This window comes from Maniola jurtina, chromosome 16, assembly GCF_905333055.1.
Source record: "Maniola jurtina chromosome 16, ilManJurt1.1, whole genome shotgun sequence".
In the NCBI taxonomy this organism is placed as follows: Eukaryota; Metazoa; Arthropoda; class Insecta; order Lepidoptera; family Nymphalidae; genus Maniola; species Maniola jurtina.
Genome location: NC_060044.1, coordinates 6531135 through 6548183, shown reverse-complemented (window position 1 = coordinate 6548183; position 17049 = coordinate 6531135). Strand labels below are relative to the sequence as shown.

The window sequence follows — 17049 nt, the reverse complement described above, 5'->3', positions numbered from 1 at the left end:
TACATTTAGCTAAATAATTAATCTACCTTGTCATTCCTTCTGCTATACACCTAATTATAATATTCCTGAATTCCTGTTTTAACAGCTACTATCAATATCGAGGATAGGTAGGAAAGTTTCATTCGTCCTAATCCGATCTTGCCATCTTTGAATCTAAAAACTTTTTGAAAGCGTTTACTATAATATTATGTGCCTGTACTGTTATTATGTATCTTTACCGTGCCGTTTTTTGAATTGTATACTTACATTGAACTCTAGCAACTAGCTAGTTTTTTTTTCTATTGATTTCGTTGCTTTCAGCCCACTTTAGTTGAAGAGGTATATACGCGTCAGGTCGAGATGACAATCGGGGCATGAGGCGGGGCAAGTCGCCCTGCCTCATGCTCTGATTGTCATCTCGCATGTCACTTGTACTATTTCGCATTGGGTTAGAACCATGTTAGAACGAATTTGGGGTGGGTTCCCACCCCAATTGCCATCTCGATCTGTCGCATACTTGTTTTTGTGACCTTTTTAGTAGTTGGTGATAATCCCGCGTGTAAGATAGGTACTATTATTTTATTCAATACCTAACAGATCTTCGTATATACAGCTTTTAATTTCCGAAAAAAAATACTGCATCCTGCAATGTTCTAACTGAATTCGCAAAAGCAAACCTGTGTCACTGTATGTGACATTCATTTAAATGGCGTATTCAGTAGATGTTTTAGGGCCGCTCCAGACTCATCGAAATTGTTAGTACGGTATGTTTTTTGAACGGCTGAAGAGATCAGTCGTCCAATCGCCGACTTTTTTAACGAAACGCGTCGTTTATCTAAGAAGGATCATCATATGAGCCTGCGGACGTCCACTATTGAACTTAGGCGTTCCTTAGTGGGCGCCACCACACCGTCAGCTTCCTTATTCAGGCTCCTCGTCCATTATACTGGAGGATGCTCCACGCTACGCTTACGACTAGGTTCATCCACTCTAGAACTTTCGGCTTCAACGGCTATCGCCCCTACGACAAGCATGATCCGCCCACTGCCACTTCAGTTTGCTGATTACGAAGATTGAGGCTTAAGAAGGAACTAATATTATATAATATTACAACTTTGAATAGCACCCGAGACTAGAACTTGACCACACGGGTACTTCTCTAGATACGTTTAACATCGCGACAACATACGTTTAACAACGATAACATCGCGATAAAGCCTAGCATAAGTACCCCATGTTTGATGTCACATGAACACTAAAAAAACGGTTCTATTTCGTTTTCTCAAAAGTGGATCGATAAGAGTACTCTAAATAAGAGATTTACGTTAATCTGCTATGTTTAGTTACACTACGCTACGGCCTCAGTTCATCTTTACTGTCATTAAAACGTACGTACGATCGAATCGTCGTATGTACGTAGAACTGTAGCCAGAATTCACGAGTAACGAAACGGGTCAAGAGTCGGTTCACAAGCGGCGCTGCTTAATTTATACAGTGTGTGATTTTGGCAGACGACGTTACTTCACTTTGCGAACGCAATGTATGGTTCGGGCTAAGATAAACATACGTACCTATCTACAAATGAGAGAATTTGCAATGAGGTAGGCGCGATTCGAAAGGTACGAATTTTAAAATGCTAACTACTATCTCCAAAAGTCTTATCGTAGTTTTCTAGTAGTCGTGCCGTACTGTTGTAGTCGTGTATTTGGAGTCTCTTCTTTGTATTGTCGTAGTTTTGTTTTTGCCTTGTCGTTGTCTTATCGTAGTCTTGTCGTAGTATTGTCGCAGTCTTGTCGTAGTATAGACATAGTTTTGTCGTAGCATTGTCGTATTCTTATTGTGAAGATCACAGACATGGATGGAACTTTTCGTCTCGGTTTCATCTTATCAACTTAAAGTGGTGGTGGTTCTTTCAGGCTTATTAACCGGAATAAAATTAGAACGTAAAAAATAGTCTTGGTGATACCAAGACAATCTTTAAATATATGATCTAAAAGGCACCATTAAACATCATCAACTTAATTTGCAAGGAAAGCGTGTAATATGTTACATTGTGATGGTTCATGCCTTAACGCCAGGAGCTGAGCGGTAATAGGACAAATGAGATTAGGTCTCTAATTCCTTGATTGATGTGAAAGCACCCTTCCTACCAAGCGACAGTATGCACAGTAGACACATTTGCTACCGAAGATCGTTATGCAGAAATAAGCTGGAAGTGACAATAATAATACCGGCAAAACCCCTATCGGCAAAGCCGTGGCGTTGGTGCCACTTAGCGACTTGGCCATTTAGCGTTCCGGTACGATGCCGTGAAGAAACCAAATGAGTCTGCTCTTAATAAAAATTGCCATATCCATTCCAAGTTAGCCCGCTCCTATGTTAGACTGCGTCATGACATACCTACCACCAGGTGCAGTCAAGGGCTAACTTGTACTTGATTAAAAATAAGTCAATAATCGATACTTGAAACAAGGATGGCAAAGATGTAAACGTACTAGGTATTTAAATGTTGCTTGCAAGTCTTGCAAGTCCTTCCAGTGGTACTTTATAGTTTATTCGGCTAGGCTGGATGGCTGGGGCCGGGCGTCAAAACCGGCGTGTGGTTAATATTTCACAGTGCCGACGTTAAGTCGACGGAGATTTATGGTGCGGCGATAGCCTCTGTTCCACAATTAACAAGCTACGAGACGCGCCCGGCCCAAGGACGGACTCCGACGTAGCGGTGAAATTATGCGTAATTTGAGTCCAATTCAAATTTTAAATCTGAGTCTATTAAGTCTCTTCAATACTGGAAAAGGATCCGAATTTTAAGATTGCGGTTTCCAGACAGACTTTACTGGTATCTTACTGGTATGAAATGATGAAACGGTAAAAAAGCTAAACTGTAAATTATATATTTTATATTCAGATGCAATAATGTAGGGAAATGAAATGAAATTCTTTATTTTTCCAAATAAGTACTAATGAATAGGTACAGTGACGGGCAGTCTATTTCACATTTTACCATTTATTTATGGGAGTAACTATCTCTGTGTATTATGGGCAGGATATTGTAATGTGATTCTTCAAATATCTAATTTATATAAACGGTTTCGTTTATAAACATATGCAAATATCAACCGCCCGGGCTTCACTCCCGTGGAAATTCCGAAAAATCCAGCCTTATTCTTTTTCCACATTAAAAAGGGAACGTCTATGTAAGATTTCATACCTCTAGGTCCAAGCGGCTGGGCGTTGATGAGTCAGTCAGTGAGTCAGGATTTTTTTTCTATATATTTAGATTTCAAAAATTGTCACAGTATCAATTATTCTTTCTCACATTATAATCAAGCCTATCATCTCACAATAAAAAATGAAAACGATACATTTAGTTCTCAGTTACTTTACTCGGATTCTGTGATATTAAACCTAAAATAACTACTAAGCTTATCAACGAAAAGCTAACAGTAAAACTAAATCGATGTAACCCAGTCAAGTTGCCACGTCAGAAGCACTTCGCCGAGTTTTTATGTGCAACCCAAACTGGCGACGGCAATCAATAAGCCAAACTTTCACGCCTAAATCGAACCGTAATGCAAACTCGTTTATTACTTTCCGTCCTAGAGCGAATAACTTCTTAAACCTAGTTGACGCGGGGGTTATCCGTTGACAAAGGCAAGGGCGCGAAAACTCCGTGTCATAGTGCAATGATGCGACAGAATCAAGGTAGAATCACAAATCGTTTTCTACGAAATAAAAAAGTAAAAAATTACTATTTTGTGCCTTTTCTGATATGAATCGCTAAGGTTGGATCGACAACCTGTGTTTCCTGCTTCGAGGGCCTAAATTGGGCCCATCTGATCTGTGTGCAGCACCACTACGCTACCAGCTATAACAACCCAGACCTTGAGACTTCAATCTCTATCGGTGATGCTAAGGGCTAAGTGCCCTGCCCATTGACATTTCAGCTACTACGGCTTGATCTACGGATTTTCTCAATCCTGATTCAATTACGTACCTACTGTTAGGTGGAGGTGTCTTGGTGCTCATAAAATAAGCTTAAAGTTGATTGACACCCTGTCTATTTAACCCCCGACCCAAAAAGATGTTATAAGTTTAGACGGGTTTAAGAGGGGTGTTATAAGTTTGACGTGTGTATCTATCTGTGTACCTGTCTGTGGCATCGTAGCTCCTAAACTAATGAACCGATTTTAATTTAGTTTTTTTTCGTTTTAAAGGTGGCTGGCTTGATCGAGAGTGTTCTTAGCTATATCCAAGAAAATCGGTTCAGCCGTTTGAAAGTTACCAGCTCTTTTCTAATTACGGTAACCTTCACTTGTCGGGGGTGCTATAAATTTTTAATTTACACTTGTTACTGTCTGTTCACACTTAGTCCATCCGGACTTAGTCACTGAGTAGGTACTTGGATATACACTAATTCTCGGACCCCTAATTAGGGGTTTATTCAGGTCGGAGTCTGTTCTGCAGTCTTTCTCTGAAGCGTAGGGCAGAGGTATGATTGAAGAATAGAATCTGACTGATTAGGTTGAATGTAGCGTTTTTATAGGCCCCATACTGTTGATTGGAAATAACGATTCTGCAATTTGCGGCCTAGGTTAGGGTTGTAACTATGTAACAGTAGGTACATATAATGATTAACCCTATAATAATACATTAGTAGGATGAAAGAGATACTATCAGAATAATGTGTTATTACGTACACGTTTGTTTATTACTCTGTACGTTCCCCTATCGTTTATTGACCTCCCCCATGGAATGCATTTTCAGTACTGTATAATGCAATATCTTATTTATGCGATTGGAGTTCCAATGGATATCGAAAAATTCCATTGAAGTATTATCCCTAGGGGAAGTCACAGCATGTAAATTTAATCTATTTATATGGTGTATAAAAAAACCAGGGCTTAAATCTAAATTTTTTTTGGCTGTGTCTTCTCATGTATCATTTTTTTCCAAATACCTCTGTGTAGCGGTGACAGATTTCTATAACCGCTTTTTAACTTACAGCTCTAGTTCCAATTGGTTAAATTTAAAATGTATGTAACAAACAAACAGACAGACGGACAGACACACTGGACGAAACTATACATTAATTGTATAGTTTCGTCCAGTGAGAAATGAGCTCGCACTGAGAAATTAGAATTTGTATGAAATTATTACGCGTACCTAAGAATTTTTTTTTGCGAGCGCGTGCGGTTTCATGCAATTTCATGGCTACAATCACCTGGTGAAACGCAGTGCGGGCTTACCCTAAGGGTTTCTTGTTTTAGTGAAGAACTCTAAAAATAATTTCACATACTATAGGCAGTATAAATTAAAATCACTGTGGATCTCTGTGGATCGACTCTTGACCCGTTTCCTTTACTGAATCCAGACTGCAGCTTTAGTTGAAAATTACATTTGAAATAAATGTCACATATTCGTATTTGTAAGAAACGAGGTCGTTTTATTTATATGTAAAATTTTATGTGTAAGCAAAACTCCATGCATAAAAAAATCGGTCATTAGAGTAGTGAGAAATGGAATTTATAAATGTTTGAGAAATTGAATATTACATACCACAGATATGGATTAATTTCAAGTACGCTCACTTGACCCTCACTGCTGTTATCCGCAGAACCAAAATGACGATAATCAAGTTGTTTCAAAAACAAGTCCAACAAAAACAAAGCAATAGCAAGTCCAGCGTACTTGCATTGGGAGGTACAGATCGGTTTTACGTACATTTATTTCGCCATCAAATAAAGAATACGCTTAACTACTAAAAAATGTAGGTTATAATGAATACACAAGAGTTGTTCAACACTTTTCAGAGAAGAACTCTTGCATTGAAGCTATAGTTAACGATCTGTTACGGACTAACGCTTCGTAACGCCCGCTTTTAGTCCTTTGTCCCGTGACATTTTTGCCGTTTTGACTCTATACAACGCAACGCTGTGAACATTTTTCTTTTAAATATACCCTATACAATTTTAAAAGTCAATCTGGTGAAGTAGATCTAAGCCCACTGTAAAGTTTAAGTTAGCCTGATTTACACAAGAGCTTTTCTAACGTCCGTTAAAAAAGAGTCCAATTACAACAAATACATTCCCAGTACCTGTTCGTGTGAACAGATAGGTACCTACTTTGGAATACATTTGTTCTATTTGGACGCTTTTTTAACGGACGTTAAAAAGCTCTCGTGTAAATGAGGCCTAACTGTCACGGTAAGAACCACCTCCCACATACGTATAAGCGATATGTACAGTAGCAATCTCGCTAGCCCGTGCATACAAGTGTAAATGCGACTACTGACAAAACGTATCGATACAACAACACGTTCAACATAAGCGCGGCTGGTAATCGGCAGTGCCACAAATATTACAAAAGAATTTATCCTGATATAGGTTCTCCAAACGATATAATGGAGGTATTATTTACAAAGTAAATCCCCATCTTGCGAAAAACAAACTTGTAGTAGCCGCGAAGTCATCCCCTTTTCGTAGCTCTTAACGATTCCTTTGTGTCACACTTTCGTGTGGATTTTATACGCTGCTTTGGTTGCTTGGGACGCATCAGAATAATAAACTTGGGCAGTAAATCCGCTATTTCTAAACTGTACACTCGTTTTCTTAACATAGTTTTAACGATAGAGGCGTTTTATTACGCTAAACTTGTACCATCCGGGATTTCGTTTTAGGTTCGCTTGGTTTTAAGATGCCAGTGGTTATTTTACTAAGTTAAGATGCCTTTCTAATTTTCTACTGAAGAAGGTAAAGTTTATATTTACGTTTATCTATTTGCTCTGGAATGTGGCTGCGACTAATAGAAAAAAGGCTCATATGCATGCTGATTCATGAATAGGTATACATTAATACTCAACGGGTTGCGCGAGGCTGAAGTTGCAATGGGTGCCCCACATATTAATTCAAAAGACCTAGGCGTAGCAGCTTAATTGTAGTAATTTCAGTGATAGCATCAGTCAATCAGAGATGATTACGAGCGTCACTCTGTAGCTTTCAAACTACGACAGTACCAGTAGGCCTCCTGAACTTAAATCTAGGTTAGAGCTTAATTACTCAGATTGCTCTACATCGAAAGCCTAGTATGAAAATTGCTTCAACCGTGGGGCTTAGCATGATGTGGCCGTTCTCATACGCATAGTATTATTGCATATTGCGTTCAAACAAACACCGCGTAGAGCCGTCGCTATGCATCCCCGGCGAGAATGAAAGCGCCAATCTGTTGTAACATTGGCTTAACAGTTTGCGATTGATGCTTGCCTCGATTCATAAGCTTAAGTGATAAGATAAGCTATGTTTTATAGCGACTGTTTAGGCGATTATTGGCCAGAACCATCATCCAGTGGTAATTAAAATGAAACAGCACAGCATTATTATTTGTAGTAGCATTTCATTTCGATTAGTCTGTTTGAAAACATCAAGAAAGGTTGTTCTAATTATTATTGTTGCTGTTTTTAAGTTACCACATCAACAATTAACAACATTTTCCGCTGCTAAAGTAATTAATAGGAAATGCTAATAAAATAAATTCTATCAAAAGTTTAACTGATATGGTTGCTGACCTCAATCTAAATCTATCTCCTAAGTAGTCGAATTGTAATGTATGCAGTAATGTATGCAGATTAGTAATATATAACTGATATTTTGAACCCATATCCGTTTATTTGACGATGAATGAAGTTTATTGCCACTACTACTATACAATTTCATTGATTTAGAGATACTTTTTTTTAATATTTCGATCACTAACTCTTATTTATAACCGACTTCCAAAAAGGAAATGGTTCTCAATTCTTTCCATATTTTTTGATGCAGCAGCTCTGGAGGTACCTACTTAAAATATATTTCAAAAGTTAACATGTAGTATAAATAGCGATATTTAATAGGTATGTTAACTTTAAACTCGCGTAAATCTTGTAACTTGAAGTATCTAAAAGCACTCTGCAGCAATATCTGACCCGATTTCGCCTACTAAAATTACGTGCCACTTCAACAACAAAACTTTTTCTGACAACTTGGAAACAACATCGCTACTACTAACAAACATCGTGAAATTTAGTAACATTACATTGGCAATTTAGCAAGTGATTACGCAAATTAGGCTACTTGAGCTATGCCATTATTAAAGTTGATTGTAAAAGGATATTTTAATTTCTAATTTTTCTATTTAAACTGTACTGTTTTGTACCTACTATTCTTCTCTAAATACAATAAAACAAAGATGATATCCGGATAAAGCAGAAATTCTTTATTCTATAAAATAAATATATTTAGGACGTGTCTAGACGGCCACAAACGGTCGTTCAATGAAAAAAAAATATCCGGCCACCAGTTTTTCATTAGCTTCAAAAATAAAACTATTGAGGTTCAACTTTCAATGGAATAATTTCAGTTGAAGCCATATAATTTTCACTGAATTAAATAATCGTTCAAAGACACTTCCAATTATTTATTGAATAATTTTTCTATCAAATCAGTTCTTTACTAAATCATTATACCAACATAACCCGTTTCTTACTTTCTTACGTTATTTTTACTAAACATACTTATAGGTCCGTATTTCAAGAATCAGATTGCAAGTTCAGAACTCAAAAGTAATAGAAAGAGACAAAAATACGGAATCCATGCAATTTTACACCGACTGAGCGCACAATCTGTGAAGAATCTCTTTGTGGACCATTCCATGCTGAGACGCCGCCGGAGAGAAAAGCTGCCGTAGGACCGTTATCTTTGGATTTGTGAATCAACGACGCACAATACCAGCTAAGAAACGAGCGAAAAATCGTAAATATTTCATTTTATATTGGGAATCATGAAGAAAATTTGACATGTACCTACCTACTTATTTACGAAATTTGGTAGAGTGATACTTTACATCCCAGGGACAGGTTAAGTACTACAGATAAGCTACTTTTTGTCATGGAAAATCAACAGTTCCAACGCGATATTTAAAAACCTAAATCCACGCGGGCGAAGCCGCGGGCATCATATAGCGGACACTAGAACTGAATTTCAACAAAGTTTTTATTTTCATCAGGACCATATTATTATAATCTGTGTCTACTTAATATGTACAAATAACTTAAAATTAAAAAAAACCGCCGACGCAAAAACCTCTATAAGAAAACTAGAAAAGAGCTGATAACTTTCAAACGGTTGAACGGATTATTTTCGATTGTAGCTAAGAACACTCTTGATCAAGCCAGCTTTCAAACAAAAAAAAACTAAATTAAAAACGGTCCATTCGTTTAGGAGCTACGATGCCACAGACAGATACACAGATACACAGAAACACAGATACAAACGTCAAACTTATAACACCCCTCTTTTTGGTTCGGGAGTTAATGATTAAGTGTTAAGAAAAATTATTCAGACGGCCCATTCATTTCCGGCTCTCATGAAACAAGGATAAACCAAGTTAATATGTATGAACGCTGCTTGTAGAGGCGTCGCCTTCGCGGCTCCTCGTTCGCGAAAATGTCTTTCTTTCATAATTCAATGACGCTCCCGGCGCGCAAACAGTCGTTGCCTAAAACCTAAAACATTCAAGGGCATATTGTGTTGTTTTGGATGCTTTAGGGACGGTCTTTTACACATTTACGAGTAGTAAAAGAATCGACGCTTCTTTACAATTCCATTTTTTACAGTAAATATATTATAATGTAGGTAGGTCTAGGTATGTATATACTTAACGTAAAATATGACTCCAACTCCCTTACTTTGCGTTTAGCTTGCCTTGCATCTATAGATAGTACACAAAAGCAATGGATTTTTTAAGTTAGCCTTTCACGGCCCATGTATTTAACAAATTTTGACGTTTAGGGAGATAGCTTGCAACCCAGAGACGGCCATATCCTAATTTTTCCCCGAAAATCAAAGAGTTCCCAAGGGATTTTTAAAAACTTATCCGTGCAACCGATTTTGCTGAAATTTAGCACAGAGATAGCTTGCATCTTGGGGACGAACATAAGCTACGTTTTATACCGGAAAATCGAAGAGTCCCCACAGTATTTTTAAGAACCTAAATTTACACGGATGAAGTCGCGGGCATCATCTAGTGTTTTTACTATTAATACATTAAATAGTAAAAATATTTATTAATACATTTTTAAAATATCAAAATACAATTTACAATCGTTCAGCGGGTCCCACTTTATGTTCTTGTCTTGTTAGTTTTATACCGGGCATAAATTGCTAAGTTTATTCATCGTCTCTCCTCGAGCATGAACAATAAACTCGGCCTTTTCCCCCCGCAGTAAATATCGCATTACTATAAGTGAGGACAATAAAAATTTAGCATTACTCTATAATGTGGTAATGGCACCGGAATGGGGCTTTAGGGCATATGATTGTTATTTATTCCAGCCTTAATAAAATTGCGGGTACTTACTTTTATGTACACGTTATTGTTCTAATGTTTTTATTAAATCTTTTCTATAGCCTGCTCAGTCTCGACCGCGATCTGTATTGAAAATGACGTAGACATGACGTCAGACGTCGCCAAAATAACTTCGATGCATCGATATGGCCGAATCAATTTAACACACAATTTTCATCTATACTAATATTATAAAGAGGAAACCTTTGTATTTTTGTATGTTTGTATTGAATAGGCTCAAAAACTACTGGACCGATTTCAAAATTTCTTTTACCATTACTTAGAGGGATTCTTCCGAATCCGTATAGGCTATATTTTATCCCGGAAAATAGAAAAAATAAATGTCCACCCGTGCGAAGCCGGGGCGGGTCGCTAGTTACCTATATATACCTTTTGAAAAAATGCTCTTTACAGCTAACAGTCTTGGTTGATCTTATGCGAGCACCTTTGACTAGTAAAATTATAGGTACTTATAGGTGCAGTCGATACTTGATTATGACTACATGATACAACTCCACTCAAAGCTATCAAAGCATTATAAATTGGCTGTAGAACATTGGCGTCCGCCCTGGAACAATAAGGAACTCCAAAACTTCATTAAGAAGCCACGAGTTTGTACTGGACAAAGTTGGGTCTTTCGACATGCTCAAATAGGTACTTCAAAGTATACCTACAGTCTACACCTATTGTAAAATACTATTATATAGATATTATAAATGGTTTCATAGTGTACAGAAATCGATATTTCTAAACTTTTATTGCACTATTGAAACAGGTAAATTATCCTTCACAGCTTTTATTACATGTGGGGATATTTTAAGTGCAGTCAAAGGGCGCCATATTAATACGCATATTACACACACGTTACATTTTATATTATGCGAATTAAATATTACGTTTTTATAGTTTTAGCATACGAAAGTCGATGTCGAGATCTTCCATATTATTTCTACAGACCACACTCCTAGGAGAATATTTGGCACATATTTTTGACTAGATGTCCGCGATGCATGGATGTAGGTTTAAAAAAATTTATGTGTATTATAATTTTTTTTATCATTCACATAATTTTTAATGGTGTGATATGCTTTTTTCAGGAGCAAAACTTGTGTAAAGATTAATATTATTAAGTGTGGAATTTTATTGCAAAAGATTGACCTCATTCCCAGAAAAGCTTTTCAGATTATTACGATTTCTAGTTTGCCTATCGTGTAGCTCGCCAATTTTCCTTCAAGTGAGAGTATTTTGTTTTACAAAGATAAAATTGTTGTAAAATGTGAAAACGTAACAGACAGGACGACACAATTTCACATTTGTAATAATTAAGTATGGATTTTCCATCATTTCCATCATCAAATATATGCTCTCCATTTTAATAATGAATTTCACAAACGTAAGTAGGTAAATTAATAACGACCAAAAATTAAAAAGAAAACCGCCCTTCAAAATGTCCTCAAATGATTTTTTAACAATGGCTAAAATTGGAGATCGATGCGGGTATACCGTTTTAATGAATACCTACTGGTGGATTCTTTTCGCATAGTTCTAATAAAGAAGAGCGTCGAAACTTCAAATTAAGATTCTTCGAGTTCCGCGAGAGGGAATAAGATTAATGAACTACGGCACCTGGGGGGCGCCTGTCGCCCTACTAACGATGGGGGAAAATAACTTTTAGAAATAATAAGCGGGATTTTATTCCTGCAATTATAATAAGACTTCCGAGTTCAGACTATAAATTGTCGCCTCGAAAATGTTAAGGAGGCAAAGCTTTTATCATATTACCATAGTATAATGCCCACAACTTCGTTTGCGTGGAGTTGGCTTTCTCTTTAATCGTGTGGTAACTTTTTTACTAATAGCTTATAAGTAGCTTATGTCAATCTCCGGGATACAAGCTAGTTCTGTGCCAGATTTCGGGATAATCGATTTAACTGATTGGTCGTGAAAAGGTAACAGACAGACAAGACAGACAGACACACTTTTGCATTTATACCTATAAGTATGTAGTACGAATATGGATTACGCAAAAAGTACCTAGGTACCTACTAGATATTGCTCAAGCTAAAATAACTAGGAAGGGTAATAATGTTTTAGTTTGTGTAATACTAAATTATTTTTAGTAGCAGAATAATGCTATACAGCTAGGTTGAGTAGTAAGGTAATGTATGGCGTAAGACGGGACCCACACTAGGAAGTTTGCGTCGAAAGTTACTATCACAATGAAAATGCCAATAAAAACCAAGTATCGACTATATTCAATCAATATAATATTATTCGTCTCCTTTGTTATATTCTAAAATTTCCAGTTAGTATAAAAGTAGAATGCACCAATGACCGAATATATCGGTCAAATCGTTTGTTCGTATACTGAAGCATAAATGCGCTCGGAAGTTATAATTTGGAAAAGTTTTTGGCAGTGGTTGTAATGGTGAATGCAGTTTTGGCAGCCGATGAAAACCTGGAAGCAATAATGAAAGTAATCCACGATTCGCTACGTGGTTGGTAGAGTTAAATATTTATTGAAAGTAAAGTTTTTTCATTAATTATATTCTTTTTATCGTTGATAGACTATTATTGCCCTCTTACGACAATGTATAGCTTGACATGATATGAAAGTAGTAGGTGCGTCCATAGTTCTATGGGTGGGGTGGGATTACTATAATTTACGAGTAACTGCACCACGATTTCATAGTGTCATAAAAACTTTTTAAGAGGGGTCTCTCCGTCACTCGCTCCATACAAACATAGTTTCAATTTCATTTGAATATTAAGCAAAAGTCCATGAAATTTTGCAGACATATTCTAGACACTAATATCTATGCCTGTGGTTTTCCAGATTTCTGTTAAAATATTCGGTTTCAAAGTTACGCGGTCTTAAAAATTCACATACAAATCTTCTTGTATTTTTGAAACTACATATTTTTAGAAAAATCTAAAATACCACAGGCACAGATATTAGTTTCTAGAATATGTCTGCAAAATTTCATGGACTTTGGTTGCTTAATATTCAAATGAAATTGGAACTACGATTGTATGGAGTAAGTGACGGAGAGAGCCCTGTTAACAAATGATCTTACTAATCACTAAATATTTTCTTCTAGTTATTACATTAATGTTTAAAAGTGTATTTAAAAAGTAGTTAATTTAATCGATTTTTTAGGTTTCTCCATGCTGGAAAGGCTGAAAATTCAAAAAATCCAAAAAAAAAACAAGTTTTAAAGAGGCACCGGATGCGATGATTACCTATATCATCTATTAAGAAACGACTGCTAAGCATAGGCCTTTTCCAGTAAACTCCACCTCCGTCCTTCTTAATCTGTCAGTCTAGCGAGTTTGAGGTCTTTAGACTCTGCGCTGGTAAGCGGTCTCCACTCCAAAACACATCTGCCCCAGTGGCCATCGGTACGTGCCTGTCCACAGCCACTTTAGCTTGCTTATCCGTTAAGCTATGTCGGTCTTTTTAGTTCCTCTACTGATTTTAGATCATAGAATCACTACCTCATTTTAAATTGTTTTTCATCCGGACAAAAATCTCAGTATTTAAAGATAGAACTGAAACAACTTTATTAGTACACAAAAGCTTTGAACCACACACAATTTCAAAGCGCAACTGTGACGTGTCCTCTATTGTGCTATTCTGATGCATTAGGGCGTTAATAAGACTAAATGTAAGTGTTGCACAATGAGAATAATAAAGGCGCATAATAGTGAATGAAAATAGCTCGTCGAGTGTCACCCTGGATATAACAATGCGGCGGGGCAACAATGGCTAGGACCTACATTCCATACAAACTAACCAATGGCGCACACTGGGCCACCAATAGCCCAGTCGAGTCACTGCACTACACTAGATTGTGGCTGCAACTGGCCGCCGTGCCACTAGTTGCATCCACTGTAGTGCTAGAAGTGACCACTAGTCGTTGCCACTTGTGGCTTCATTTAGACAGCATATAGACAACCATTTGCCACATACCGTCGAGCTAAAGTAGGGCCAATTTATTGGACCACATTTGAATATATCAGTTACATATAAATAATATTGTGTGCTCTCTCGCACTCATTATTGTTTATATGTAACTGACAGATGTCAAATGTGATCTATTCAATTGGCCCTACTTTAGCCGTCAGTCGCAGCCACAAGTGGCTAGAAGCGTCCAATTTTCCACCCGTTTTCCTTCATAGAAACATACACGTGTGTATTAGGTATATATTTGTAAAGTTGGGGACACATTGTGTGGTATGTTGCAATGATTGAATAATTTGAGCGCATCTTGTCCAGTTAGCCGTAAGTTCTTCATAATAACGATATCTTTGTACTAATGCTTCATATAAAATCGATGTCTCCGATCGCCTTCTGTTTCGTTACAATTGTCGAACACCCATTTGTAAAGCATGCTATATTATTAACCCCCGACCCAAAAAGAGGGGTGTTATAAGTTTGACGTGTGTATCTGTGTATCTGTCAGTGGCATCGTAGCTCCAAAACTAATAAACTGATTTTAATTCAGTTTTTTTTGTTTGAAAGGTGGCTTGATCGAGAGTGTTCTTAGCTATAATCCAAGAAAATCGGTTCAACCGTTTGAAAGTTATCAGCCCTTTTCTAGTTACTGTAACCTTCACTTGTCGGGGGTGTTATAAATTTTTATTTTACATTTGTAAAGATTACTTTGGTGTATGAAAAAATCTCGTGTTCACTTGTGTTGGTTACTCATTAGGCGTCACCGGTAGCCCAGTGTACGGTTCGAGTAAATGAAACGAAACCCTTTTGGAAAATGAGACAAAAATGTTTGTAAATTGAAAGAGAACGGGAGGCTTTAATAACGCTGGAGTGTGAGTTATGTTCCTTCCTGGCCTGGTGCTGGTAATTTAGGCTGCGTGTATCGTGCAATATAGAATGGAGCAACGTAAGGCATAAATTGAAGCGCTTTTGGTAGCATGTTTGCGAGCTATAAATATTTTAAAGAATTTCAATTTAGGTGCTGCAACATGGGCGTTATATGGTGTTATAATTTTTTTTATGATGGATTCTGCGCTATCTTTTCTATAAATAGTAACAATTGCAATCCAGGTTTATCTTATCACTTTTAACTTCTAAAATTCATAGTGGATTTCATTTTTCACCATCTTTAGAATATTTAAAGAAAAAGCTTGATGGAAGATTGAAGACCCCTTGTGCTCCATCGTCAGCTGTGAGAACTTCGTGAGGTTTTTAGTCGGTAGGAGTCCGATATAACCACTGCATTCTCCCTGGCGGGTGGTATCCATGATGAATTTTTCTTATGGGGAAAAAAGGATTATCAAATTCACAATATATAAACTTGTAACTTTTCCCTGTTCCAATGTTTGCATTTAAATAATAATTACAATTACTTTACGTAGTTTTTCACTTTCCTGTTTTATTTATACAATGTAACCTGACAGGCAGTAATGTGGGTTTTATGCTGTAGTCCGGGATACGATGGTGGTAAAGCCGCAACGCGTTTTTTATTACTTTTTGCATGTCAACCGTGAACTTTATAGTTGCAATTATTGTTGAAACACTGCGGGCGATTTATGGCTCCAATCGTGGAGTTAGGGCTTGGGCAGACGCAACGCGCGGTAGTAGCGACGGTGACGGAAACGCGTCTAACCCGTATGTCTAACCATTGTTGTTTGACAGCTACAGTGTGACGTTTGGCCAACCTCAGATTGGCTACTTACTGAAATATACTGTTGCAACAAGAATACTATGAATTCAACCAATCAGAACAATTGAGATTGTAGCAGTGATTAATGCGGCTTATCCGCAATCGACTAGCCGGCTCCAGCTGTAATTCAAGAAACTGTACGACGATTTGGAGCCCTTGCAGGTTAGTTTTAAGTTTACGTAATTAGTTATCACCATTTCGCCAATTTATTTGTCAAATTTAACAATTGACCGTTGAAAGTGTGCAGTGTTACTCATCTATACTAATAAATAAAATTGGAGTGTCTGTCTGTAATTTCGAAATAACTACCTCATATTAAGCTCATATGGTTATTTGAACGATACCATAACTGAATCACACGTTTTTAAAATTTTTGTCTGTCTGTCTGTCTGTCTGTCTGTCTGTCTGTCTGTCTGTCTATCTGTCTGTCTGTCTGTCTGTTTGAAAAGGCTAATCTTTGGAACGGCTGAACCGATTTTGACGGGACTTTCACAGGCAAGTAGAGGATTGACCAGGGCGTAAAATAGGCTACTTTTTTAACCGACTTTTAAAAAGGAAGTTGTGTTTTTCTACCTATGTACACCGAAATCTCCGAGATTTCTGAACCGATTTGCGTCATTTCTTTTTTAATCGATAGAGGAACTTTGCGACATTGTTTCATAAAAAATTTGGAGTCCAACTCCTCAATCCTGATGCTGCAGGGGATCTGACCAATCCACGCGGGCGAAGCTGCGGGCATCAGCTAGTTTTGAATAAAATGCTTTGACTCTGAGTTTGACTTTGATATTCACATTCTTGTAGGAACGCATCACCGTTGCCGTTGCGGTCCGCAATGTAAATGGTGGATTTAGACCAAATAATTAATCGAATCCTTGCTCTATCCTCACTCTATCAAATTCTCCAAAAATAAGCAGAGGTCAAGCATTGTTCTACCTAGTGCTTATCGAAAGATAATTTGACAGAGTGGGGATAGAGACAGCATTCGCTCGTTTGGTCTGAAGCT

General features: G+C 37.3%; 1 long non-coding RNA gene across 1 annotated transcript; it reads left to right on the top strand.

The window, feature by feature from the left end:
* Window positions 1–764: 764 nt before the first annotated feature.
* On the top strand, window positions 765–17049 carry LOC123873011. Its single transcript, XR_006797583.1, has 3 exons — window positions 765–775; window positions 1658–1659; window positions 16984–17049. It is a non-coding gene; the product is annotated as an uncharacterized LOC123873011 (long non-coding RNA).